Source organism: Fukomys damarensis, unplaced genomic scaffold (assembly GCF_012274545.1).
Source record: "Fukomys damarensis isolate Sample0158 unplaced genomic scaffold, DMR_v1.0_HiC HiC_scaffold_10, whole genome shotgun sequence".
Classification (NCBI taxonomy): domain Eukaryota; kingdom Metazoa; phylum Chordata; class Mammalia; order Rodentia; family Bathyergidae; genus Fukomys; species Fukomys damarensis.
Genome location: NW_022900922.1, coordinates 26,104,098 through 26,132,063, shown reverse-complemented (window position 1 = coordinate 26,132,063; position 27,966 = coordinate 26,104,098). Strand labels below are relative to the sequence as shown.

Here is a 27,966-nt window from a genome sequence, read left to right as displayed (position 1 = left end):
TTTGGCTCTTGATATTTTAGGTACATAACTTGAATCCTTCATTGCGAAATGTCTGTAGAATAGCACCACAGTACATTGAGTGTAAATTAACTCCATTCTCATTTTGTCAGTCCTCATTTCTTGTATCTCAGATGCCATTAGATTTGTTCTGAGTATAGTTAGCAAGCACACGTAAGATGAATATTTGACTGTACTGGGCTTTGTGTGTTACGTTATTCTTTTAAAAAACATTTATTTGAGTGTCTCAGTGATGATTACAGACACCATAAGAACATCTCTCCTGCTCTAATTTGAAAAATTAATGAACTTGAGAGGGATTGCAAAGATGTTATAAATGAAACAGTCCCCTTGGTAAATACATTGGACTGTGGGATACTAGTGTTTGTGTCCCGCAATACAAGTGCATCTTCACATGTCTGGCATGTTGGAGCTGGTAGCACCCACTCTGGTAGCTGTGATTGGTCCTCTCCCTCACTTCTGACTGAGGTATTGTCAGCATGGGTGCACTGTGAGTAGCTTCATTTTCTTAGAAGGGAACTCTGCTTCTAACGCCTAATGCCTCTCAGCTGACAGTGCTGCTGACTTCCCTTTTGCAAGGGACTGTTGTGATCTCTGGCAGCTGAGCATAAAACAGTCATTTACCTTGAAATCTCCAGGAGTATGGAAAGAAAAATATGTGTGTTCAGGTTTAGCTTCAAGCAGACTTAGCCATTGCAAGTCTTTAATGATTACTGTGTCAATACCATCTTACTGAAATTTTCTAATTTTTTATTTTGGGTATCAGGGCTCGAACTTGGGCCCTTGTGCTTATAAGGCACTTGGTGAAATCACTCTGCTAAATCCCTGGCCCTCAATACCATCTTATTGAATTTTAAAGAGTTTATTATAGCATCTTTTGTTAGGATTGAATTCTATTAGTGAAACCCACAGGGGACATGTTGTGTTTGAGGCTCTTCTAGGGTGGCTGGGAGGAGGAAGCCTTTTCAGCCTTCCAACAGGTGGTGGTATCAGGGCATGCATTTCCTGTAATTTTATAGGGTAACACGATATGTAAAATTATAATTTTAATAGTACTAGGCTTTGAAGAACATTTGTTTTGACTCCTCTTTGCTGTTGAGATTTGGCCTCAGCCCTCTTGCTGAAGCTGAATGGATGACTGGGAACCTGGCTTGCTGGAACTTGCTCAGTGTACTATTGAGACATGCTGAGCAGTGTCCATCTTGTGTGTATTGTACCTTTCTAATACATCAGTGGGTGCTTGCTGTCTGCAAGGGAAGAGTCAAGCTCTCAGTACCACTTAACATGGTTGTTTTTGAAATGTGAATTCAGGCATTGGGTAGGTTTTGACTCTTCTCTTGCCCTGCAGGTCTTCCATTGCCTACATATTATATAGACTATAGGAAGAACATTATCTCTTTTTGAGAGGATCTTGCCACATAGCCTCCTGCCTCAGCCTCCTGAGTACAGGGATTGTAGGTGTGTAACACTACACCTGGCTGGGAAGTGAATGTCTTAAGATCAACTGTTTGCATTCTCTTTTGGTGCTCTTAATTTCTAGGAGAAAAGACATTCCCAGAAATCCACAATCATGATTTATGTATTTGCTTTGGACAAACTATTCTTCAAGGATGGTAGAAGTGCCTAATGATTCTTGTAGCACTTGTTCTTGCTGTGCACATCTTTCTAGGATCACCAGTTATTACACATTTTGTCTACGTTAGGGGAAAAGAGGAAGAAGGGGAGAACTGGGACGATGAGGAGGGGGGTTTATGTTGGTGACTTCTTTTTAAAGTCTGAGGCCGGGGATTTAGCTCAGCGGTTCGATGGCCCGCCTTGCAAGCTCAAGGACCCGAGTTCGATCCCCGGTACCAAAAAAAAAAGTCTGTAGTGAGGACCTATGCAAGCCCCAGTTCAGCCTTACTTGGTTTTATGTTCCAGCCTACAAATTGAAGTGATTAGAGTTTTTGGATGATGCTTGTGTAGCAAGTGTTTTTAACTGTACAGTGAAAACATTCTTACATTTACGAAGTTTTATTTTGCTGCAAAGAGCTGTCAGTCACATAGCCATAAAGTGCTTTATACACATGTGCTATTGTTTTTTTGACTTGGGTTGCTTTTAGGAAACAGCAGTAAGATCTATAGGTCTTTAATTTTGAATTTTTCTTGAGTTTTTCATCCTTTTCCGAAGAGTTTTTCTCAGGGAGTTGCACAAACAAGTCTTGTTTCTCTCTGTAGCTGTCTGTCCCTGTCTCCTGGGGATTAAAACCAGAGAACACTGTCTGTCTGTCTGACTGTCTGTCTATGACAGGGTCTCACTAAGTTGACCCGGCTGGCCTTGAAGTTTTGATCCTGCTGCTGTAGTCTCCCAAATACCTTCAGTTACAGAAGAGAACCATTGCACCCTAACAAACGGGTATCTTTTTACATCGCCAAGAAAAGACCATCATGTAACTCATTTGTTTTAAAAGAGAAAGCTAGTTGGTGGTGGTAGTGCACGCCTGTAATCCTAGTGTGCTAGGGCTGAGGCAAGAGGATTGCAAGTTTGAGCTCAGACTGAGCAATTTAGTGACTTAGTAAGACCCTGTCTTAATAAAAAGTATTGGGAGGAAAAAAAAAAAGTACTGGAGATGTAGCTCAGTGCAAAAGCCCTGGTTCAGTCCGCAGTACTGTACACACACTCAATAACTAATCCACCTTGAGAAGGTCTCTGCCTATTTGATGGACCAGGCAGCCCAACTGGAGGAGACTGGAAGGGTCTGCATTGTTGGAGTGCTCAGCTAACCACAAAGGCTGAGGTGCAGCATGCATGTGTTGTATGTTTAACTATCTAGATAGTGGTTTCCTCATTCTTTTGATCATGGTGGTAGGTTAGCTTGTTTTAAAGATTATACATCAGTGTATTTTTTTATTGTTTAGGATGAAAATGCTAGAGAGACTTTGAGTCCTGTCTACACCTCCCTCACGGGGGTGGGGTGGGGAATCAAACTTGGGACCTTGCACTTGCAACCTTGCATTTGCGAGGCCGGCGGCAGAACCACTGAGCTAAATCCCTGGTCCCATGTAGCCCCTTCTGAATGCAGTAGTGACTCTACCTAGCTCCCCAACCCATGCTGCCTGTCTCCTTCCACTCTGCTGCTGTTGTAAAATTTGAGTTTCCTCTACAGGTAATTCAGTGTTTTTGGAAAGAAGAGTGCACAAATTTTGGCCATTACTGTGTAGATAGTGTGAGGAACTCTTTGGAACGTGGCTGTGGGGACAGTGCTAACCCAAAAGAATGTGTAGAATAGACCCATAAGTGATGGTGTAGTTTTAGATGTGCATAATGGATGCAAAATCCAAAACAGGTCTCTCAAATCCCACTCAAAAGAGCAGAGTTAATTTTTTATTTTGGGGTGTGTGGAGGAAAGAGGGAGAAAAATAAAAATGATGGTAGTTTTTCAGGGTCTGTTATGAAGGGCGAGTGTTGCTGAGCTGGCCTGTGGCTTCTCATTCTGCCTCTCACATTTCCAAGTGCGCCTCTGGCCATGATTATGTCTCAGTTTCCTCATCTGCAAGATGTGCATGACAGAAGCAACCACGTGATGGTGGTGGTTGAACTGAGTGAATTTTGAAGAGAATGAAAGTGTATAAAGGATCATTCTCTGGTACATTCATTATTAACCATCAGCAGTGTATGTGACGCATGAATCACTACATGTAAATACGCAGGATCATGTGAGACTTCTGAACTTGTTTTACAAGGCTTTTGATTTCTGCACATTGTGATTTATATCTCCCCTAAATGGTGCCCCATCTCGGCAGTCTGTAGGCAGATGGAAACGTGCGGCTGGCTCTGTCTTTTGAAGTTACTGAGTTACAGTAAGGACCCTGTGGTGAAAAGTGTGAATTTGCTCCACTTAGCTTGGTGCAACCTTGCATTGCTTGCATGGAAGAAGACACAGGTGGGGCAGATTGCAGTCTGAAAACCAGGGTGTTGGTGAGCAGGTTCCTTGCTGGCTTTTAACCCCTTAGTCATGGCATCAGTGTGGGGAGAGCCCTTAGTGCTTGCTCCTGAAACCTCATTGGTGACACTCTTCGTACCTGATGCTTTTTGTATATAGCAACCTTCCTTTCAAAACACACTCAGAAGCTTCTGAAGAACTAATTAAAAAATGTAGACTGTGCCTCTACAGAGGTGGGTGGAACAAAGGAGCTGCATATGCAAGTTAGCACAAACATAGCCAGCTCCGTTCAGTAGATGGAACAAGTTACTGGGTTTGTGCAATGTCTTGACTGAGTGTAGTTTAGCTTTGGATATGAGTAAGTTTGAAATTGGTGTGAGTTCTCCCAGGCTTAGCAGGTGTTCCTTCCACAGCTCGCTGTGTTCCATATGCTTTTTGAAAGGGAGATGGGCCCAAACACACAGAGCATTGGTGGGGTAGCACACATCCTCATAGGTTGGGTTATTTAATCCGAACATCCTTAAGAACCAGGAATTTGAAGTCCTGTGTAATTTCTTTTTAACCATCTCTTTAACAAAATGCAGCAGCATTATTGTTCAACGTTAAATATACTGGCTACAATTGCTTTAAAAAAATCGAAATAATAAATGAAGCAAACAGGTTAGAAATTTTTTTCTTAAAGTTTTTCCCTCTCTTTTGATTTAAGTTTAGAAGTTTCCACCGACCAAATAAAACACTTGGTTGCTACAACTTTGAAAAATATTTACAAATCAAAAATAAATATTGTTCTAGTTTTAAATTTTGAAACTGTCATGACGGAAATACATGCTGTAGTTATGGGAAATAAAGAACTGACAAAATTGAAAAGTAGACTATTACTTGGCATCTTTGAATATAATTATAGAAGTAAATAGTGTGGAAAGGAAATATGGATGTGTTTAGTAAATATTTGCTTTTTATTTACCTACCCAGTTGCTATTTTGTGCTCTTCTTTCATTGCTATAGATGTAGATGTCCTTCTAGTATGATTTCATTTTGCTTGAAGATTTTTAACAATTTTAATACAGGTCTGCTGGTGATGGATGACTGTTTGTCTGAGAAGTTCTTTATTTTACTCTCATTTTAAAAAAAAAATTGTTGGGCTAGGGATTTAGCTTAGTGGCCCTGTGCCTACCTCAGAAATTGTTCTTCATTTAGTCCCCAGCCCCCAAAGTTTTAATTTGTAATTGTATAGACATGCAATTGTAAAAATATCAAATATCATCTTTGTTTTTGAAAGATATTTTTTCTGGTTTTGAATTTTAGATTAAAAATTGTTATTTAGCAGTACTTTATTTATTTTGGGTTTTTGTTTGTTTTTTAGACAGGATCTCACTATGTAGTTCAGGCTGGTCTTGAGCTCTCCATGTAACCCAGGCTGGCCTCAAACTCCTGGCAATCCTCCTGTCTCAGCTTCCCCAGTGCCGGAATTACAGGCATGTGGGGTCACCTCGGCCAGCAACAGTGCTTCAGTGACACTGCTTCAGTGATTTTGACAAGTCAGGCTTTTAACTCAAAAATGTCATTTTCTCATATAAGTTCTCCACTTGTAAAATCAGTGTTTGTAAGCAGTTTGATACAGTGTTTTGATGTAGTTTTTCAGTATTTTTTGTTTTTTCAGGGAATCGAATCCAGGACTTTGAGCTTGCCAGGTGGATGCCATGCTGCTGAGCTACATTTCCAGCCCTGGTGTAGTTTTTCATACACAGAAATACTTGGTGTTCATTGAGCTTATTATAATTAGATTTCACCAACCCTGGAAAAATTTGACTATTTAGTTTTTTTTATGCGTGTGTTCATTTACCCATGTGTCAGTCTGCTTGGAGTTGTCTCATAGGTCACCGATGATCTGTTGGCCGTTTTTTCCTCCGTCTTCGTCTCTTTGAACTGTCCCTTTGAACTGTTCATGTGAGATAGTTTATACCCTAAATCTACTGTTTAGTTTCATTGAATATCTTTCACATTGGGTATTGTTTTTGTATTTACAAATTAGATTTTGGTCTTTTTAAATAACCTTTACTGTGTATGTTAATGTGCTTAATCTTTCCTCTATACATTTTTTTTTTTAAAAAAAAGACACGTTCTTGCTCTGCACTTGAGGCTGACGTTAAACTCACTCTGCATAGCCCTAGCTGGCCTCAGACTCAGTGACCCTCCTAGGATATAGATATGAGCCACCACACTGGGTCCCTACCTTTTTGAATGTATGCAATACAGTTGTAATAGAACTTTCAGTGTTTTCATGTCCTAATTCCATCATCTGTGTTACTTAGGAGCTGAGTAACAACAACCTTATTGGTCATATTTTCTTCCTACATTGCATACCTGGTAATTTTTTATTAGATACTAGGCATTGTATGTTTTTCTTGGTTGCAGGCCGGGTACCTTTTTTTTGCATGCTTATTCTTGAGCATTGTTCTGGGAAAATGGGTCTGTTTGGCTCTTGCTTTTTATTAGGTAAGGTGAAAGTAACTCACAGTGGAACAGTTCACACAGGCAAAACACAAGTACTTTAGTCCATGTTGTGTAAGTTAGTGGTTGCCGCATTGGCTAGTTGGAAGGGGCACTATTAACTGCTGCAAGTTGGAATAAAGGGCTGCTTCCTGTCATCCATTCCGTAGCATGTCCCCTTGGGCGGCTTCCCAATGCACATTTCTCTAGTACTCACCCAAAGACTTGAGGGGCTCCTGGCATATTGCAGAGTGCTTTGTGGCTCTGGCTTCTCGAATACTCTGCCTTACACATTCCTTCATCCTGCCTTCCCAAACTCCAGCTCCCCCTCTTCAACTGGGGGATTTCTCTGGGCTTTGCTTTACCTACCTGTGCTGCAGTGCAGAATTCTCTCTGAGGAGCGTGGTGGAGAACCATCCTTCAGGTCTCTTGGTTCTCTTTTTTTGTGAGGTTTGTTGTCTTGTGTGTGTTTTCTTTCTGGGAGGCTGGAGATAAAGCCTGTCTCCTCCTCATCTTAGCTATAGAAGTGCAGGTTCATTCTGTTGAATGAGAGTGAGCGAGAAAGGGAGAGAAATGTTACCTCAGGAAGTAGAGTATCACTTCCTTCCTGTATCTTAGCCATAGCTTTTCATTTGGCTTTCTTAGTAATTTAAAAAAGGGGAAAAATGAGTAGCATAAGTAAGTCCTGACTCAATGAAAAAGAATGTTTCAAAGTTAATGACAGTTTGACCTGTCAATAGTAAATCTTACCCCACAATTAAGCCTGAGTATTAAAAAATTGTTTCATCTCTTTGAAGCTGTAAAACCTGTGTCTAAAAAAGACCTTTCCATTAGCAAGGTAATGCAGTGCTGTTAAATCTACCAGAATTTTCTTGAAGTACCTGTGAAGTGGTTTTGTTTGTTTATTTTCTGGTACCTGAGATTGAGCTCAGTAGTATGGATTTTGAGGCAGGCACAGTGGGTGCCGCTGAACTAAATCCCCAGCCCCCATGTTTGTTTTTCTTCACAGGGTCTTACTATATAGTTCCTGTGTCCTTGAACTCACAGTGATCATCCGGCCTCAGCTTCCTGAGTGCTGGGATTACAGGCGTGCACCACCATGCACGTGAAAGTCTTTACCATCATGATTTCACAACTGTGTTTAACAGAATTTGAACCCAAGACTTCATGCCTGTCACCCTGGTATAAGTGTGAATATACTCAAGTATCAAATACCGTCATTACAGCACTCAGCTTCTCATGGAGTCAGCATTATAACTCCACCACGTCTGGCTAATATGGCCTGCTGATTTCCAAGAGGTCCATCCACTGTAGGCCCCATTTGTGATGGACAAATGACCAAAGGGTGCTCTTGGTGGGACGGATTTGGCTTGGTGAGCTGAGCTGTGGATGGGCCCCACCTGTGCTCACCAAGTCCCTGTCTGCCATGCGTGCTTACGGCCCCTCAGATCATGTAATCTGGCACATAATCTATCAGTGGTTATATTCTTTATTTTAGTTTTTCCTTTTGTTTGGACTAGTGATTGAATCCAGGGCCTTTATTCTGAGCCACTCCTTCAGCTCTTTATACAGGGTGTTCTTAATTTGCTTAGGCTGGGCTCAAAGTTGTGATCCCCCACCTCAGCCTCCCAGACTGCAGGTGTTCCAGGTGTGGATTTGTTTTCCAATAGTGGAAACTAAACAGTAAATATTAAGGGGAAGAACTTTATCTTGAGCAAAATACACTGGGTTATGCAGTTCTCTCCAGAGTCCTTGGCTTGTTTTAGGGGTTCATGGTTTGTGAGCAAGGGACACAAGGACATTTCAGGTTCCTGGACATGAGGATGATGAAGAATGGAACAGCTAACTCTTCCAGCAGATGTGTGGATACATCTTACCTTGATGGGAGAGCAGCCATTTACTTCACTTTGCATTCAGCTGGCTGGGGTGGGGTGGGTGGATGGGGTGGGGACTCAGAGTTCCTCACAGTGCCTGCTTGTGGTGGGCTCCGCCTCATCTACTGCTGGTGCCCAGGGTGGGGAGTGGGTGCCTCTCAGCCCTCTCTGCCTCCACTGTGTTCAGATGACGTGGTCACCAAGGTGGGGGTCGGGCCCTGGGTAAGAGGTCGTGAGGTTGAGCATATTTCTGAATGTGCTACAGGTGTGTGCAGGTGATGTGTTGAGAAGCAGGCCATGCACACAGAGCTTGTGGTGTGCTGTCCATGGCTCTGACTGCTCTCTTCACGTGAGCCACATAATTCACGTTGCAAAGCCTTGCAGAGGGCCTGTTTTGTCACCCCATTTTATAGAAGAGATGACTGATGCACAGAGCTTTGCCTGAGAGCTAAAACTCCTGGGGCTTTGACTAAGTGCATGGTTTTCTGTTTGATTAGATCAGTGAAGAGCCACCATTGAGTGCTGATGGTGAAGAGAGAGACATGGCTATGCTTTCAAAATTTTTTGAATGGCTCAAGAATTTGGAGTCTGAGCAAGTGATCTTTTTTTTTTAAACCCCGGAGTTATGCAAACTTCAAGCAGATGGCTGCTCATCGGTTCATCAGAATGTCTGCTAAAAAGGCTGCTGGTATGGTGGTGGAGAGATGTCAGAATCAGCCTCATTTCCAGCTACAGAAATCTGTATTCCAGGGAGAACAGGGAAATGAAGAAATGGACTTGTGTGCCATGGTTTAAATGTGTCCCTCAGAGTTCATTGTTAGAAACACGGTCCCCATGTGCTGTGTTCAGAGGTGTGGGACCGTTAGTAGGTATTTGGGTCCTGAGCCCTCCTGAGAGGGTGAATTCATGGACACGTAGTTTGGTACCCCATATCTTTCCTTCCTTGCCAGAGGATGTAGCAAGAAGGCTTTCACCAAATGCTGGTCCCTCCATCTTCCAGTCTTTATCGTTTTCTACCATCAGGTAGTCTGTGCTAGAAAACAGAATGAGGCACAACAGGAAGAGTGGGTGATGCTCCTGTGGGGAGGAGTAATGATGGCGAACGAGGAGTAAGTTCTTATTCTTGCCCTGCTTGTCTCTTAATTTCCCAACAGCACCGAGTGAGTCCTCAGCTCCTGTTTCCCAGGCAGGTAGGGGACATGGTAGCTGTGGGCATCTGAGTGCTGAGAGTTTGCCCCTGGAGGAGACACCAGCTGAGAATGAAGACTCCTGGTAGATGGGGCTGGGGGTAAGTGGGAAGTGGTTCTTGGGGTTTCTGCTTCTGGAAGAGCACATGTACTTCAGAAAACTGTCTCCATATCCTGTGTTGAACTGGCATCCTAAGAGGGCTGGAAGACAGCAGCTTGTATTTATTGACTTCACTTCTTTGGTGAGCCCTGGGGCACGAAGAGTCTATTGGTGTTTGGTTTTGTTTGGTTTTCGGTGATACTAGGGATTGAGCCTAGGGGCTCTTGCCACTGAGCTACATCCCCAGCTTCTTTTGAGGTAGGCTTCTCCCCAAGTTGCCTAGGTGGGACTTGAACTTGTGACCCTCCTGCCTCAACCTGTCAAAGTGCTGGGGTTACAGCACCCAACTGCATTGGTATTTGAAAGGACACTCATTGTTAGGGTGGGGAGGAGGAGATAGAGTTCCTGAGTCCATTCCTCTCTCTGGTGGGGATTCTCAAGTTTGTCTTTGATTTAGGGAGTCACCTGTAGTGACAGTAGGGCACACCCCATGGCCCTCACCACCCTCCTTGGAAACAGGAAATGACACTGGGCGATGGGTACAGGGGCAAAAGGAGTTGCCGCAAGCCTGTTGGGCCCAGCTCAGCAGACCTGAAACACCAGCACCACCTGACTTTTCGAAATTGATGAAAGAACCCACTCCACACACCAGCAAGGGCTGTGTGTTGGCCCCAAACCGCCTTGGCCAAGGTGTACTTGGAGGCATTGCAGCAGTGTTTGTTGCATGAATATGGAGCAATATTGGCTGACTTCTTTATACCGGGAAACAGCCTTGAGAGGCTTCTTGTCTTCTTCTTAGGAGTTGGAAGACAACCGCAGCTTTGTTTGCTTTCTTAAAAAGAAAAAAACAAAAACAAAACCAAAAAACCTTAAGGAAGAAGATGACTTAAATGTAAGATGTTCTTGGTTAATTTAGAGGGAATTGGGGGCTGTCCTGTTTGAAATCTGTCACTGTCATTTTTCCAGCTCTAGTCATAAGCTTTGTAGTCTGAATGTACCCTGGCTCTGTTCTGTCCAGAGTTTTAGTCACTGTGGAGTTTCTGTGTTCCCTCATGCCGCTGTGTGTCTGGCCTGTATGATTGGAGGAGCAGAGGTAGTTGGAGTAGCCCTATGTAGAAGTGTAAAGCATATCTCTCTGTCACCTCTGTCTGCCTTGGCGGGGTTTATGTTTAAACTTAACGTTTTTGCCTGTCATTTGGATTGATGTATTAAAAGCCTTTTCATTAGTGAGGTCCTGTTTCCTTTAGAAGTTCCTTCTCCTGGTGGATGTGCAGCTCTGTCTAGAGCACTGGTGGTGAACCTCTGGCACACATGCTATTTTTTTTTTAAGCCAAAAGATGTTAATGTATAAATTGTTTTTCCTAAACTAAAACCTCAGTATTCAGGTTTAATTGCAGTGTTGGCACTTTGCAATGAATAAGTGGGTTTTGGGTTGCAGTTTGGATACTCATCTCTAAAAGATTCACCATCACTGGTCTGAAGCAATCTCTAGATACTTAGATCTTGTGCATGAACACACCATGCCACTGTCCTGAGTGGAAAGGGTTGAAAAAACATGGGGCCTGCTTAGAATATGTGTGTCCTTGGGTGTGTTAAAACATTGGCAGAAGTGTGTTTTGATTTAATTGGTCATTAGTTGCTGCCAAAGACAAAATTTTGGACGTGTGGGAATGCATGTCCAAACCCATCATTTGCTTAAAGTTCTTGGTCAATGCAGACTTGGGCTATATTTATTTAAGGAAGATGGCTAGAACTTCATCAGAGGCAATTTTATTGCTGCTGAGGCCATTTCTTTCTTCTGTTACCTCATAGATCAGATTGCAGGGATATCACTTCCACCTCCCATGCAAATCAGGGCCTAGCAGGCGTTGTGGTTGCCATGGAAACTGCTGGGTACCAGTTTCTTCCTCCTGTTTTAGAGCTCTTCTTGGTCTGTCATGTGCTTTTGCCCTCCTTGCCTTTATTATACCCCCAGTGGACAAATCTAAGCATTGCCCTGATCTCTTGCAGTCATCTGACCCTCCTGGAAACATTTATCAATCTCTGCTCTTCCTTGATGAAATTCAGAGTGAACAGATTGACACTCACATGGAAAGCACTAGATGCTGGGTTTGTGGGGATTGGAGTCACCTGTATTGTGAAGGGAGGTGTCAGCCATTACTGTAGCTTCTTGTTCATATGTATGTGCTTTTGTGGGGGCTGTTAGAGAATCATTTGTATGCAGAATGCTCCTTAATTTTAACATTGCACTGCTTAGTTCAGTTAATAGCAGTACAGTGTTTAGACTAAGATGGGAATCACGTGACCCTATTCTTATCAGTCCAGAGAGTTTGCTTCATTGTTGGCACTGGAAATTCAAAGAGGAGATCATCATAATAAACAGTGCCTCCCCATGCAAATAAGATGAATATCAGGCAAGTCTATTTTTCCCTTTGCTTTAGGCTCAGTGGTTTTGATTTGCAAAGACAGAATCTTCTAGTGTATAATCCCCATAAAATGCCTTGATAGGTCTGTCCTGATAGTTTAAAGCTCACTTCACAGAATTACCTTAAATCAGCACCACCCACACTTAATTTTTCTGTGCATTTTTTGGTTGGGAAGAGCTACGGGGTGGTCATTGCTGTCCAGCTCTACCTAGTTGACATTGGGGCTTTCAGTGAGAGTGGCCCTTCAGACCCTGGGCAGATGGGCAATCATTGTTTATCTTTGTATTCCTACTGTCTGGCAGAGTATCTGATGTGCGATAAACAACACTTGCGTGTTTTTGAGAATAAACAAATTCTCAGAGTAGCTAAATAAAGTATAAGGAGATGAAATCTTTGTAAAGGAGCCATCATACTTTAGAAACAAGTAATTCTGTTTGGAATAGTCCAGATCCTACGCTTACTACCATATTGGCAAGAGATGTGTATTGTATGTGAAATTGTACCCAAGCTTTCTTGTTTTGTTTTGTCTTTAAAGGTCAGGAATGAACTGAGCAAATGTTCTTTTGGGAGTGTGTGTAGCAGTGTACGGTTCTTTCAGGTGTATGTGGGGAGGTTTCTCCCCCTAATTAGCCTTTGGCGCCATTTGTATTCACCAGGTTCAAAACTCCTCAGTTTTCTATACAGAAACCAAAATGTACCTAGTGAACTTCATTTGGGACATCTGATTAGGATATAAGGCACCTTTTTTTTTTTTTTTTCCCCCTTTCTTCTCTTTCCTTTTTGTGGTGGTCCTAGGGATTGATCCCGGGAGCTTAGCACCAGCTACACCCCCAGCACTTTTTTGTATTTTTGTTTTGAGATAAAGTCTTGCAGAGTGTCCTGGACTGGGATTGACCTTCCTATGAGTCTTCCCACAGTGCTGAGATTGAAGCATGGACCACCTCACCCACTAGGAGTGTGTGCGTCCTTCTGGGATCTGCAGTCCTCACAGCGAAGTATGAGGCAGTGAAATGCCACTCCCCATCTTGGTGATGCCCAGAGAAAGAAGAAAAAGTACTGCCTTCTTTCATATTCCTCCTGGGACTAATTTAAGGTTGGTCTCAGTAGTCTGGTCTCTTCAATATTTAAAAATGCCAGGTTCACCATATTAAATATTTTCTTGTGATGTTGGTACATATTTGACTTTTTCTGTTTTGTTGAAAGTGTTTAGATCTAAGATAGCCTTGTTTTGGCTTATTTTTATTCTTGAGCTTGGTTTTTTAAGATTTCTAAAGAAGTTTAAATACGTAATATGGCTACTGATTTTATTAGGGAACTTTGATTGTGTAATATCAACCTTAGCAGGTGTTCTTGTCACCATATCTGAAATATAGAAAAAATGATGAAATTAGTGAAGACCTTTTAAGGTGCTGTTGTTGGTTTTTTTTTTTGGTACTGGGGATTGAACTCAGGACCTTGTGCTTGTGAGGCAGGTGGCGAAACCACTGAGCTAAATTCCTGGCTCTAAGGTGCAACTGTTCTGTTGGGTATGTAACAGTGTCACAGACCAGCTGCTCTACTAAGTCAGTTGTTCACTGATACAATGATTTTAAAAGCACACTAAGCAAGCATCAGCTCTGATGGTGTAAGATGCACCCCATGAAGTTGATGAGCTTGTGGGGAGACTTTTTGTTAGTGCCGCTTTTCTGGAGGATATTGGAACTCATGGGACATTTGTTCCAAGCCGAAGTTCACATTAGCTTCTGAAAGCACTAGGCAAAGTGTCTCTCGTGGCTATTTTGCAGAAACATGAAAATGATCGAAGCTGCCCTTGAGGTTCTTTGTGGTTAGTGAACACTATATTCATTATATGACACGTTCTTTTCCCAGGTGTTTTTTTATTCTTTGAACTTGGCACAGTGTAGGATGGGAGTCTAGAAGTTTCCAAATGTGTTTTCAGACCTGTTCTTTTTCTAGAACACAGTTACAAATTTGTTTTGCAGCCCCCAGTAAACAGGTTTGTAGTCATTGTGACAGGCTGCACACTTGGTACCCAGCACAGCTATAATCCACATCTTGTTCAGGAAAGTGTCACTGCAATATGTCCTGGCACTGGCCTTCTGGAGCTTGTAGTAACTCCCTTTTGTGGGATTTGAACTGCCTTTACTGTAATTTGCTTCTCCGTTCTCACTTCTGACGCTGCCTACGTTCTAGTCTAATGGAGCTATGGTGGACTAGATGAACCCCTCACGATTCATGTTGACCTTGGGATCATTGCTTAGAGGGTACTGGGGTGTTGGGAGTTCTCACAAGTACAATATGTTTTAGTGTTTCTGGTGGCTTGGGAACCAAAATGTAAAATGATGTTTGGCATCAACTGAAATATTCATGGTCTAAAAGATGCTTTCTTCCTGTGAGGGTTTGTAAGTTGTTTGAAGCCCAAAAAGAAATTGAGTAAGGCAGGTTCAGCCTTACTTTTCTGCCAGAGGTCATGAAGTATCATGCTTGTGAATACCTTGAGGATGTATTGAAAGCTGGCACCTTCTGTTTTCTCTCTAATAATTATCTTTGGTGTAAATGAGTGCTTTTATATATGCTTCTCAAATTTCTTAGTGTAATAAGGACATACTTCTTTCTGTCCCTGTTTGAGAACAGAAGTTTTCTAGTCAGTGCCCAAAGGTCTACCTTCAGTCTCCTCTTTGCTTTCACACATTCTTACATTGTGTACTTGTAAAACAAGTTAGTATATGAAAAAGTTGTTTGAAATTGTCAGTATCATTTGCCCTTTCACTGAAGCAATTTAGGAAATGTAGGAAAAGGGTGTGGTTGGAGAGGTGCAACACTTCTTTTGTGCTGTACAGCACAATAGGTAGCTAGTTGACAACAATTATTGAATACTTCAAAATAGTAGAGAAGGATTTTGAATGCTCTCATCACCAAGAATTGAATGAGGCCTTCATCTCCATCCCCGGTACTGGGAGAAAGAAATAATAAATGAGAGGCTAGATGTGCCCATCAGCCCGATCTAATTCTATATGTACATGGATTGAAATGCCACGCTGAACCACATAAACATGTACAATTACTGTGTCAACTAAAAATAAAAATACATGAAACAGTTTGGACTGTTTTTGTTTGTTTGTTTTGGTATTGGGGATCGAACTCGGGTTCTTGCGCTTGCGAGATAGGCGGTGGCACACTGAGCTAAATCCCTGGCCCCAGTTTGGATATTTAGCTCATGGATTTTTTCAGAGATTTTATTTCCAGTGTTGACCCTTTAACTAGGAACACTGAATCAAAATGGTGAAGCAGTTTGTCCTGTTGCTGGTGTTGAAACCCTCCTAAATCCATGGTCACTGAAGGTAGGCCAGTGGCAAGGGAACTTGGCTTTGGTTAGGCTTGTTCCTGGGATTGTACATGGGCTGGCTGAACAATGCCTGCATTTATTTTGATTATCCAATGAGGACCTAAGGTCCATAGAGCACCAGTGTGAGCGCAGGATTTGTTAAAGTGGAAGTTTGATTTTATTTATGTCGATAAAAGCTGCTTACTGTCTCTGAGCCTCCCATTTCTTCATGTGATAAATGGCAACCATAACACTGTGTAAAGTTGGCTCCAATCCAGTAGTTCTCTGATGTGAGCATCCATCAGAATCACCTGGAGGTCTGAAATCCAGCTCTGCTGGGTTGAGACACCAGAGTTTTTGATTACATAGGTCTGAGGTGGGACAGGGGATCTGCATTTCTAATAAACTCCCAGGTAATTCTGATGCTGCTAGTTGAAGAATCACTCTTGGATAGCCGCTGCTATGGGGAATTAAATGCTATATGGTATTTAAAGCATTAAGCAGTAAATAATAATCAATCTCCGTTCTCTGTGCATTTGCTGTGTAAGTAGACAGCGGTTATCTCTGTGGTTAAGAATTCCTGGGCCCAGTTAACCTCTATTACCCTTTTGAGACCCTTTTGCTTAGTTGCCAAACGTTTCCTTCCTCAGCTTATTCACCTGCCCTTCACAGAGGCAGGAGAGCACTAATGCCTTTCCCTCCATTGCAGTTTCTTTGAAATTATTATTATTTTTTGTACTGGGGATCGAACTCGGGGTCGTGTGCTTGAGAGGCAGGCAGTGGAACCGTTGAGCTAAATCCCTGGCCCTCTTTGAAATTATTTATAGACCAGCTGTCAAATACACGCCTTTGCCCAGCCCTTTCTGTGTTTTGGGGGTGTAATTTCAGTTTAATAGATGCCTAGGTGCTCTACCCAAAGGCATAGCATCTGAGCAGAAGGATTTCCTGCCACAAAACACTCATCACAGAAGACTTGATTTAATCTTGGATTGGCTTTAAATTACTGATTTTAAGTATTCCTAGCTTCCTGCAGATCACAGGGCATGTTGGCTTTCCTTATACTTCTTTTGTCTTATACTTAGTATTAATGGGTGACATTTTGGCTGACAGTTGGACAAGAATACAATATTCATCATCACATTCCTGCTTTTTAAATAAAAACATTTAAAAAATATCTCTCTGGCCTTTAGAGTCATCTTATAACCCTCCCCAGCTTGTGTGCATGTGTCTGTGTGTGTGGCAAGGGAAGAACGGGGTTCAGAATACTCTGCTTATATATGTTTATATCAGGGCACTTATTCTTTCTTTGGTTTCACATATTTCTACTTGCACAAGCCTTAATTTGTGTTTCACCCAGTGGGGAAGTCTACCTGTGAAGCCCATATCTCCATAAGTCTGTCTCCGCCTTCCAGTGTTCTTAATAGTAGTTCTTTTAAACAAAGCAGGCTTTGTTGTTGTCAGTCAGAGACAGAGACAGGTAGATGACATGCGACACTAATGCTACAGCTGTCCCTTTAGGGGTGGGGATATCTTTGAATGAATGCCTGGCAGAGAAATTGGGATGGAGCCAGTTCCCTGGAGGATTTGATGGGGAGATATTTTCAAAAAATTCTTGTAAGGGCAAACAAGGTCAGCTCTGATCTGTTTATTTTAACCACTGTGAAGTGTGGAAGGGAATGCATTGGTTTACCATCGTCATGGCAACAGAGGCTGTTCTTCCCCTGGGCACAACAGGAAATGGACCCATTCGTTTATCCAAGTATGAGCCCCAGAATTCCATTATGTGATTCCATGGATTGTTAATTCACATATTTTGATAGAAGGTTATTGTGTATTCGCCAGTAGTTTTCAGTGGTAGTTTAATCCTACTCAAGTCAGTAAATGTCCTTCTCAAGCTGCTGTTTTTGATCTCTCTGGAGGAGATGAGTTTGATTCTCATGTATACAGCAGTTTCTCACTGTCTGTATCTGGGGCCTACAGAGAGCCCGCTTCTGCTGGGACTCTGCCCTACAGCCTTATGGTCTGTATAATTCATGATTTAGACAGAAACAACATTGTGTTCAATAAATAAATAGCTTAGAGGCTAATTTGTCTTTCCTTCCTTCCTTCCTTCCTTCCTTCCTTCCTTCCTTCCTTCCTTCCTTCCTTCCTTCCTTCCGTATTGGGGATTGAACCCAGGGGCATTTTCTCACTGGGCTAAATGTCCAGAACTTTTTTTTCCTTTTCTTTCAAGACAGAGTCTCCTTAGGGAGACTAAATTACACAGGCTGGGCTGGAACTTGTGATCCTTCTGCCTCTGCCCCCCAAAGTGGTGGCAGTGGGGGATTATAGGCATTTGAGACCATGCCTGACCTAATCTGTGCTTTTATGTCAGTAGCTTGCAACCATAGGGACTAATCTGTGTGTGTGTGTGTGTGTGTGTGTGTGTGAAACCCAAGTCCTCAGGCATGCTAGGTGGGTGCTCCACCCTTGAGACACACCCCAGCCCCACCAGGACACTTGACAAAATCTGGGTGCATTCATGGCTGTAGACAAGAATACTTTGGAAAGTGAAAGGATGTTGTTACTCTCACTGAAGGCCTTAAATGAGATGTAGCAGATATGATGATGTACCCCTGTAGTCCCTGTAGCTACTCTGGTGGCTGAGGAAGGAGGATCACTTGAACTGAGGCATTAGCAAAACATTTACCCTGCCCCAAACGACAAAGGGTAACCCTAGTGATAGGGCAGGAAGAAAAACTACATGTATGTTCTGGCAGAGGACTCAGGCTTGCTTTTTGCCAGGCACGTTGGTACATTATCAGTCTACTGTTATTTAAGCTAAGTTCAAAGTGAGAGTTTTGGATTCCAGAACCTCATAAGGGCCAGGTTAGTTTCACAACCTCTCAGAAAAGATATTCTACCTTAAAATGAAAAAAGGAGTCCCTCTAGGGTTTGCTGGAGGAGCCTGGAATGTCTTTCCCTCTTGACCAAAAGATTGAGAAATTGTAATCACATTTGTTTGAAGGTTTATGTGTGAAAAGGCTTCATTCTCTACTAGCTGCTCTGGGTTTCAGCCTCCTGTTTGCCTCAGTAACTTTCTACTTTTTTTTTTTTCTTTTTTTAAGATAATCTGTTTGATGCCTTTTAGGATTAGTGTGAATATCTTGGTGTGTTGTATTTCTGAAGATGACACGCCTGTGGCTTTCAGTTGCACTGCCCACTGCAGTGCCTGGCTTGAGGAGTGTAGGGTTGGCGAAATCCCTGTGATTTCTTCTGTTTCCAGGGTTAGATAGAATTCTAGGTGCCATGGCCCTGCAGCTTAGATGGCTTTCTACACAAAGCTTTCCCTGTAATGATATTTAATATTCTACATTGTCATGTTCACTTTAAAATGAGTTCAGTTCATGAAAGAATGACATTCCATTACCTGTCCCTCTGAGATGTCATTTGATTCCTGACATGCACATAGTGTTCCCTTAATGTTCCTGCCTCAAAAGTCTTGGAGCCCTGAATGGAATGAACCCAGCATACCAGGCCCTAGAAGAGCCCAGAAGCATAACCCTCCCCTGCTCACCCAAGGGGTGGTTTTATTGTTGAGCTAATCTGTGTAGATTCTGTGAGGATGCCAGGGGTGTGAGGTCTGTAAATGCTTGGAGAAAGACTTTCAAAAGGCAGGCTGGGGAATGCAAGTACCTTTCTTCCTCATGGTGGATGAGTTCCTGCATAGATTTTGGTCCCAGAGGGAGTTGTTGCAGGGGCTTTCAGGAAATAGCCACTGACTGACTTCCTGATGTAGCCTGGCCCATTTTATGTTGTCAGGCTGTGATTGGATTAGGCTGCATTTCATGAAATCTAAGGCTCCATATTTAGATCTGGATAGCAGGGCTTTATACCTTCATTTGCTCATTTCCAGGGTCTCTTCCAGGGCTTTCATAGTGAGCATAATTGTGTTGAACTTGGGGCTGGGTCTGTATGTAGGTAGCTCAGTGGTCTAAGGTGGCATGGGGAACAAGAGATGGGCCAGGAATTAATTATTGGGACTTGTTCATCTTTGTTGAGGTAAAGACTGAAGGAGGAGCAGGTAGTTTTTCTGAGTTTCCTGAGTTTCACTTTCTAGTCACTTGTCTCCTTTCTCCTCTTTTGTGAAATGTTTTCTGCCACTCAGTAGTGTTTTTTTATTTCTAGTGAAAGTTTGTTGACATCTAAACCTTGAAGCTGAGAAATCAAGGAAATCTTAGAATAAGGAGATGTTACTGATCTAGTGGTGTGATGAGCTCTAACAATGCAGGCATTTTCTACCCACAGTAATAGTTTGTGTAATATTTTTCACTTTTAAAATCGTATGACATAAAGAAGCTATGAAATAGACTGTTCACCTCCCCATCAGAATCACCTCTGCATCTGTTTCAGAAAGTAGTGGGTATGGTCTGAGAATTGAGTAAAATGTGTGCGAATGTCAGGAAGGAAATAAACTTTTTCTTCCACCTTAAAGTTTGAGTTAGCGGGTCTGAAAATTATGGAGACAAAAGACAATTTAGTAAGAGAAAGAAAAATTTAGTGGCGTTCTCAAAGAAGTTTCCCTCCAAAACCAGTTTGCAGTGGACTATCTTGGAGTGGGGGCAGGGGATGGCAAAGTTGCAGTTGTGAGAGAGTTAAGTCACTCAGAGGGGGGTGGTGGAAAGGGCCAGACCCTTAGGGATAAACGTGGGAGGGTATGATAGTTTTTCTACAGTGTCATAGCCTCCAGGTAGTTATACAGGACCTCCAAATGGTATAAGGGAAATAATATAACTCCCAACCTCCTAGATGTCAGATATGCTGAGTTCGTGTTCCCCAAAATCCAAGAATGAATTCTAAGGAACAAACAGCTGAAGGTTAAATAGGAAATATTTATGGAGAGGGAAAGATCTAGGCCCTGAGTGGGTGGCCCGGGGACCCCATTTCACAGGGGAAGTTTTATAGAGCAAAATTTTGAGGTAGGTACAATATAGGACAAAATTATGATATAAAATTACAAGTATAGCTGCTTAAGTAATATTGACCCAATGGGGAGTCAAGTCATATAGCAGGTGTACATGGAAAGAACAAAGAACTTTTAAAGGAAGGGGTGGGTCTAGGGGTCTTGGTTACCCACTGGGGTGACTGATGTCTATCTAGACTTCATTCAGCCAGGTGTTACTACTTATCTTCTCCCTTAGGGAGGCTGTAGGCCTGGTCATTTCGTCTTTGTCTTGAGGCCTGGCCTCCGCAGTTGTGATGTGTTTTCATGTTCTGTACTGACACTTTTGAGTGCCTAGCCCTGCCTGATTGCCTATGTTTCTACCTAACTTAGCTGTCTATAATAATATGACATTGATGACTTCTGAGCTATTTTTGAAAGGTCTTACTTTTTTTAGTAGGTAGATGAGAAATTTCAGGAGGTCTAGTATGTTCATTTCAAAGAATTACAATTTTTTAGTGGCTTACTCTGAATGCCTGCAAGACCACATACCATGTACTTGTGGACAAGAGCAGGTGAAAGTATTAGTTGGGGGAATTCTTTTTTGTAAATACATACGTAGGTTCCCCAGTGTCATTAGGCCCTAGGTGTGAGTTTATCCTCTTGGAGGTTGTTTTGGAAGCTTCCACCAGCTGAAAGTGACCTGGCAGGGTCATTTACAAATTGCTGGAGGCAGAGCCATAGCTGCCCTTCCCTGGTCTGATCTGTGGCTGGGAGCAGGGAGATTGGCAGCCGATTCATTGATACAGTTAAGATAGATGCCTCTTGGATTAAAGGAAGACCATCAGGGCATGTTTCGACTGGTGGAGCTGAAGAGAGTCATTATGAAGAGTGGAGTTATGCACCCTTCCTCCCACCCTCCATGTCTTTATGAACATAATTCTGCATCTGCCCACTTTGCTGGCATAACATTTTGCAAAAATAAGCAGTGAGGAAGAATGAGCTCACAGTTAAAGGGTGACTGTGGGTTAGAGAAGGATTGTCATTTAATTCCGTGATTGCTCAGCATATCATTGTGTGCAATTTGGACGATGTAACAATTTTTTTCTTACTCTCTGACGTCCTCTTTCATGTGGTCTCCACATGGAGGTGGAGCCCAACTGCCCTGCTCTCTTTTTCCCCTAAAACAAACTTTAGGAAATACTGTCTTCAGAGGTGGCTTGGCTTGTGCTGATTTGTGCAGTGTAGCTTGAGAACAGCCCCAGAGTAAGTTCCCTCCACAGTGTGTTTCCATCTGCTCAATTTAAGTACTGGAGTTTGATTTTGGCAGGGTGGTGGCATGGGTGGGGAGAGTGGAGCCAGGGGAGAAGCAAACAGGCACCTGTAGGAAGCATTTACCTCTGGTTTTGAGGACTTCCTGACACTAGTTTGGGGCTGGAGTGAAACGTAAGAATATGGAGGTTAGCTGTTTGTTAAATTTCCCTGAATTAAGTGTTATTACAGCGTCCTTTGTTGCTGGCGGTTTTATATGTCCTTTACACGGATCTCTGCTCTTCTTCCCAGCTCATACCCCCTGTTGCTTTCACGTTTTGTTAGGATCATGTGGAACTTGTAATTGTCTCCCATTTCTTTGACTCTTCCTTTTTGTACTGCCTTTCAGAGGACACAAGCAGAGTCAAGCTGTAGTGAGACCTCAGAAGTGGGGCTTCAGGTAGATCTGTGGCTACAGCCTTCTTGGGAGGGTGTGAACTGTACCTGAGGAGGCTGACCTCATGGCTGTCTGTATCCTGTCTGCAGACAAGGAATATAGGCTTTCTCTTAGGGCTTTATGGAGGACTTAGTTAACAGGAAGCCCCTGAGCCTTTCGGAGTTGTTGAGAAGATGCGTGGAATTTTTATCTTGACCTATGCTTAGGAGTTCAGTCTTCTTTTCACAGGATGTTTTAGAACTAAATGAGGCTTAGAACTTGTCCTGGAGTTTAAGGGCTCAGGAAAGGGGTGATTAGTCAGCAGCAGTGGGTGAGAACAGCTTATTTTAATTTGCTCACATCCTTAGTCTCACTTCTTGGAGATTTTGCGGTTGGTTTTGCTCAGGTCCTTACAAAGCCCCCCGAGCTGCCTTTCCAGTGTTACAGCAACTGCAAATATGAAATCTGCTGTGAGGTGCTTGTCATATTAATGGCAGTCTTGTACCTTCAGCAGCAGGGTTTTGTTATTTAAATGACTGAAAGACAGCATTTGACATTCAGCTTGTAAATCAGGGGATGACGTTTCCCTGTTGCAGAAGTTCTCATTTGTGATGTGAAGTCCAATCAGAAGGCTGGGCCAGACCAATTTTGAGGGCTCAATGAAGCCATATGCAATTAAAGTGGACATGTTTGTCCTGCAGCTTTTCACTGCAAATCTGCCACTGCTGTCCATAGACGCAACCTCTTTTCAAGTATGGTAGTTGATCCTTTACTTGTGGTTTTGATTTCTGTGATTTTAGTTACCTGTGGTCAGAACTATTAATTGGAAAATTCCAGGAATATACAATTCACAGGTTTCAAGTTGCACAGCCATTCTGAGTTGTGCAGTGTAGTCTATCTTGGTCCTGCTGCTTCTTGCCCATGATGTAAACTGTCCTCTGTCCAGCATATCCACACATGCGTGTTACCTGCCTGGTCACCACATGGGCTGTCAGTGTGGCAGTGCTTGTTTGAGTAATCCTTGCTTTATTTAATGATGGCCCAAAGTACATGAATAGTGATGCTGGTAATTCAGATTCACCCAGGAGAAGTGGTTTCGGTGATGGCAGTGGGAACCCACAGCTGCCCTCTCTGTGCAGCGTCATCGCTCGTATGGTCCCCACAAGGGATTCGGGTGAAGACAAACGAATGCACCCATCTTTAGAACCAAAAAAATCCTCACAGATTTCATTCCTGTGTGTGTGTGTACATATATTTGTTGTTTTAACATCTCCATATCCCTAGTATACAAAGAAAAAGAAAAAAATTTTAACTACCTTTTCAGAAGAAGAACAACAAAAAAAAAAAGAGTAAAGACGAATCTATAAAGTACCGCGACTTCCTGGGCAAAGAATGGACAACCAGTCTGCTTCCTGTGTCGATGTGGTCTCTGCAGGAGATATTTTTTTTTGTGTAGAGAATGTAAATGTTCTGTAACCTTTTGAAATCTAGCTACTAATAATCACTGCTGTAATTTAGCACAGTTTAACCCCACCCTCATTTAAACTTTGATTCTTTCTAACCATGTGCATAGTTTGCCTGGAGAATCTGCTCACACTTATAAAGAGAATGCTGATGGCCCCGAGTAGTAGCTCTGCTCTACCAGTCCTCCAGTGCGGAGGAGCTGCTGCAGGCAGGAGCTCATTGGAGGGAGGGAGCACCCCATCCCCAGGCCCAGGCTAACCGTGCCACACCCACCATGCCCACACTGGGATTCCCCCACCCCAACAGTGATTTTGGAAAAATGAAAGTTCTGTTGGTTTATCCACTGAGATTTGGTGATCCCCTGCAGGTGGGGGTCGGTGGGGCCCCTGCGATGGCCACCTTCCTGCTGATGAACATGCTGTTTGTATTGTTTTAGGAAACCAGGCTGTTTTATGACTCAAACAAATGCATGTTTGTCCTTTCTTGGGTAAAAATTTAGATTTAATAGGTAAAGAAAAAAGTAGTATGCTGAGATTAAGATCTACAGGAAAGAGAAACAGTCTGTATAAACAGCTCTGTACTGTTGGTGGTTTCAGGCAGTCCCTGGGGGCCTTGGAACGAGCACCCCCAGGGGTGAGCAGGGCCTGTTTTAGCACGGGGTTGTGGGGTCAGGAACAGGACCCGAGGTTGTGCAGCCTATAGACTCACACTGCCTGGCAGTTGGTTGGAGAGGAAGAACCAGGTGAAGGCTTTTATGTTGCGCTGCAGAGAACATTCCAGGTGGTGAACTGATTATGAAGCCTTGCAAACAAGTCTGGGTCACGAGCCAGGTACCTGTAATCCTGGTGGCTCAGAAGGACTGCAAGTTGGAGCCCAGTCTGGACAGTTTAGTTGAGACCCTGTCTCAAGATGGGCTGGGGATGTAGTTCGGGGTGAATTGCCTGGGTTCAATTCCCAGCACTGTGAAGGAAAAAAAAAAAGTACTGTGAGTTAGAAGTAAGAGCCTGACCCTTTCTGCCCCAGCCCTCAGGTTCATCAGTTTGATTTATTTTTATTTTTTTAATTAAAAAGGTTTTTTTTTTTTTAATGTTGAAGTACATGTGTTCCTTCACCCCAAAACCATGAATGCCCTAAATGAAGTCTGAAAGTTTTGAGAGTTGCCTGTGACATTCTTTTTTTTTTTTTTAATTGCCATTAGGTTAAAAATTTTTGAAAATTAATATATGTTTGTAGTACATAAATCTATTACATTTCTTGTAAGAGCCGGTACATATACATGACACATCTGTTTTTTGTGCCTTTCTTTCCCTCCCTCTCCTCTCCCTTTATCTCTTGGTCTTTTGGGGAGGCACTGCTGTGAAGGAAAACAAAACCCACTTGAAGATGGTGACACTGGGAGTTGGCCCGTCCGGCAGGTGTTGTGTACTGTGTGGTTGTTCTGGGGATAATGTCCTGACAGGACAGAGTGGGGCAGCCATTAGGTTCTGCTTTCTGACCTGAATGAAGTATATTTCCAACCTGTGCAACCTTGAATGTTGCTAAGAGTTCAAGGCTCCCTTAGGAAGGAAGATGATTTCCATGCCTTGACTCTCACCTGCCTGCCCTGAGCTGATGCAGTTTCTTTGGTTTCTGTTTAAATTTCCACATTGCAGATGTGTTTCTTAGAGTCATCTTGGCAGCTGCTAAAGACACAGATCAGATCCTGAGTGGGGAGATGCTGAGCATGCAGTATCCTGAGAGCCCCAGAGGGGACTGTGCTCTATGGATTACTTTAGATTCATCAGCTATGAGCATTAGCTTTAATTATGATCAAGTTTCCTCATCTTCAGGCCTTTGGCATACAAACCTGGGCCGCTTTTACCAGTGTTCCAGAAGAGACAATGTGTGATTCACAGTGAATCCCTTTATTACAGAAAATCATTTTGATTCAGATAATACCTCATACTTTGAAAGTTGCAAATGGTTATTGTTCACCCTGATAAATTTCTGTTAAAGCCCCTAAATAAATACTTTGGGCTTGTTCCTGAAAGAAACATGCATGGAACACATGTATAGCATTGCTTTAGTTTTTTTCTCTTCTTGTGAAATTGCCTTTTTAAATATGAATCGGAAAGCAATCCTGTGCATTTTACCTCTAGGCATATCTTTTGGTATTGAAAACAGCTGGACTGAGGGCCAGGGATTTAGCTCTGGTCCCATCACCTGCCTTGCAAGCTTAAAGACCTGAGTTCAATCCCCAGTACCAAACAGAAGGCGGGTGGGGAGAAAAAAGAAAAGATAAAAGCTGAACTGTGAGTTTCTCTGCTTTTCATACAAGCAAAGAACTTTGGTGGGATGTGGGGATGCATTGCAAACATTGTTGATGTTACCATTCCTCTGAACAGCCTTGGATTCTTAGCTGGCATCAGATGTTATTGCTGGCCCTAAAAGTGGGCTAGTGGTAGTGTTTGTCATAATTCAGAGTTGCCTTTTTCCTCCAGGAATTCCAGAGCTGGAGTCTAAAGACTCTCTGTTGCCATCTATTGGTGCTTGTGGGCTACTTTATGATGTTTCTAGTGGGCAGTGAAATGGTCTGGCATCTCTTTTTGGTTACTCTTTCAGAGAAGCAAGTCTATCTTTGTGTACTTAATGCCCGACAGGAAGAAGATGAAGAATGCCAAGGGTTTGCTCAAGCAGCAGCTCTCCCTGTGTGCTCTGCCTTTGTGCTTTGGTCTGCATATGCCGAGTGGGCTTCATTTCCTTATTTATTTTGGTTCCGTTTATCAAACCCAGCGCCTTAAGCATGGAAGGCAAACACTGAATTCCTCTGAGCCACACCTCTAGTCCTTGAGTGGACATTGGACTTCTGCCTGGCACACAGCTCCACTCAGAAGGTTCTCTGGGCAGGGTCTGCAGTGACTTCTCAGTTACGCTCTTGGGAGGAGTCTGCCACCTGGGTGAATGGGTGAACAAACCGTGTAGTACTATAGAATGTCGTTTCTTCATCTGTTTTTCTTTTTTCTTGAAATATAATTCTCACCTCACAGGTCATTCATTCTCCCTTCCCAATTCTTGCCAGGAGTTGGTTGCCAGAGGATTTTTGGCAGTTGGGTATTGAATAACCTAAAATTGTGAAAGCTTGCTAGAGTTTTGTTGAAATGATATTTTTAAAACTAAATTGGCAGGCTCACCTCGAGAAGGAGTAGTAGAAAGGCAAATTAACATTTTAACTGGCACATCTAGGCTTGAAAACTGAATGTACTTTGGATAATTTGTTCACACCTTGTACCTACAATAATTTATCAGCAGTTTCTTTGGCCAGATCCTGTCTAGATTCTTAAGATTTATCTGCTTGTTTCGTTACGTTTCTTTTCTTTTTGCTACCAGGGATCGAACTCAGGTCCTTGTGCTTGCAAGGCAGGCACCGGAATCGCTGAGCTAAGTCCCCGGTTCTGCTCGTTCATTTTCTGACTCTCCTTACTCCTGTAACCCGTTTGCAACTCTTAACTCCTGTGTTTGGAGTTGGGTCCTTGATGAGAACAAGGCTCTGCAGCCTGCGGAGGCAGGACAAGCAGTGGTGAAACTGGTATGGCAGTCCTGTAACTGACATATTGGCGGCATTTGTGACTGATGGAACAAAAGAGCTTTGTTGCCTCTTTAATTGTTGATTAATGACGATCCCTCTCCAATTTGACATGGTTGCTTTCTAGAACACAAAAGAACTCAATGTCAAATGTTTCCTTGATCCTGACATTCATGATTTCCAGGCAGTTTCGGTTCTTTGACTTTTCCAAATGCCACATAAAATTTCACGTAGCATATTGAATAATTTGTTAATTGAATCAGAAGCTGTGCTGCATATTAGTTTTTATACCGTTTGTGTGGGATGCCATCAGTTAACCTGAGGTTTATGCATATCAAAGAATGTTTAACTTGGGTAGAAGTTGTTCCTAGCTTTTACGTAGTGTCATTAACTTTTGATACTCTTCTCTTTGCTCTCCCCGAATCCTTTTCCATGAATAAAAGAAAAGGAAGGCTCATCCTTCTCACTGATGCCTGTGTTCTGAGTGGACTGTTGGTTACAATGGTGGCATCTTCCCCAGGTGGGGGTGATATTTGGGTTTGCGACACTTACCATCTTAGGCCAGCTTCTTAATGGGTGAGCTAATGAAAACATGTATACATAGTTATGTTTGTATTCTTCAGGGAGCTGATGCATTCATAAGAGTGTATTTTCTGGCGGAAAGGATTCAGTATTAGGAAGCCTAGTATGGATAGTATTGCTGCAATTTAAGGAAATTGTGAGGTGAATTATGGGATGATGATGTCTTTCTTAAAAAACAAAGCAGTGCATTATTTTCCATCTCCTCCCCAGACTTACTCTTTTGGTTTGTTGAGCCTGGGTCTCATTATGCAGTCCAGGCTGGCTTTGAACTTGGGATTCTCTTGCCTTAGCTGCCCAAGTGCTAGGATTGCAGGTGTGTACCACCATGCCTGTTAGTACTCTTACCTTCAATTTAAAAAATTACACTGCTTTGCTTTTTTTTTTTTTTTTTTTTTTTCTCTTTTTTC

At 42.7% G+C, this 27,966-nt stretch overlaps 1 protein-coding gene across 2 annotated transcripts in view; it reads left to right on the top strand.

Moving 5' to 3' along the window:
• Positions 1–27,966, top strand: part of Jarid2 (jumonji and AT-rich interaction domain containing 2) — a 243,273-nt gene that overhangs the window by 147,846 nt on the left and 67,461 nt on the right. The window lies entirely within an intron of this gene.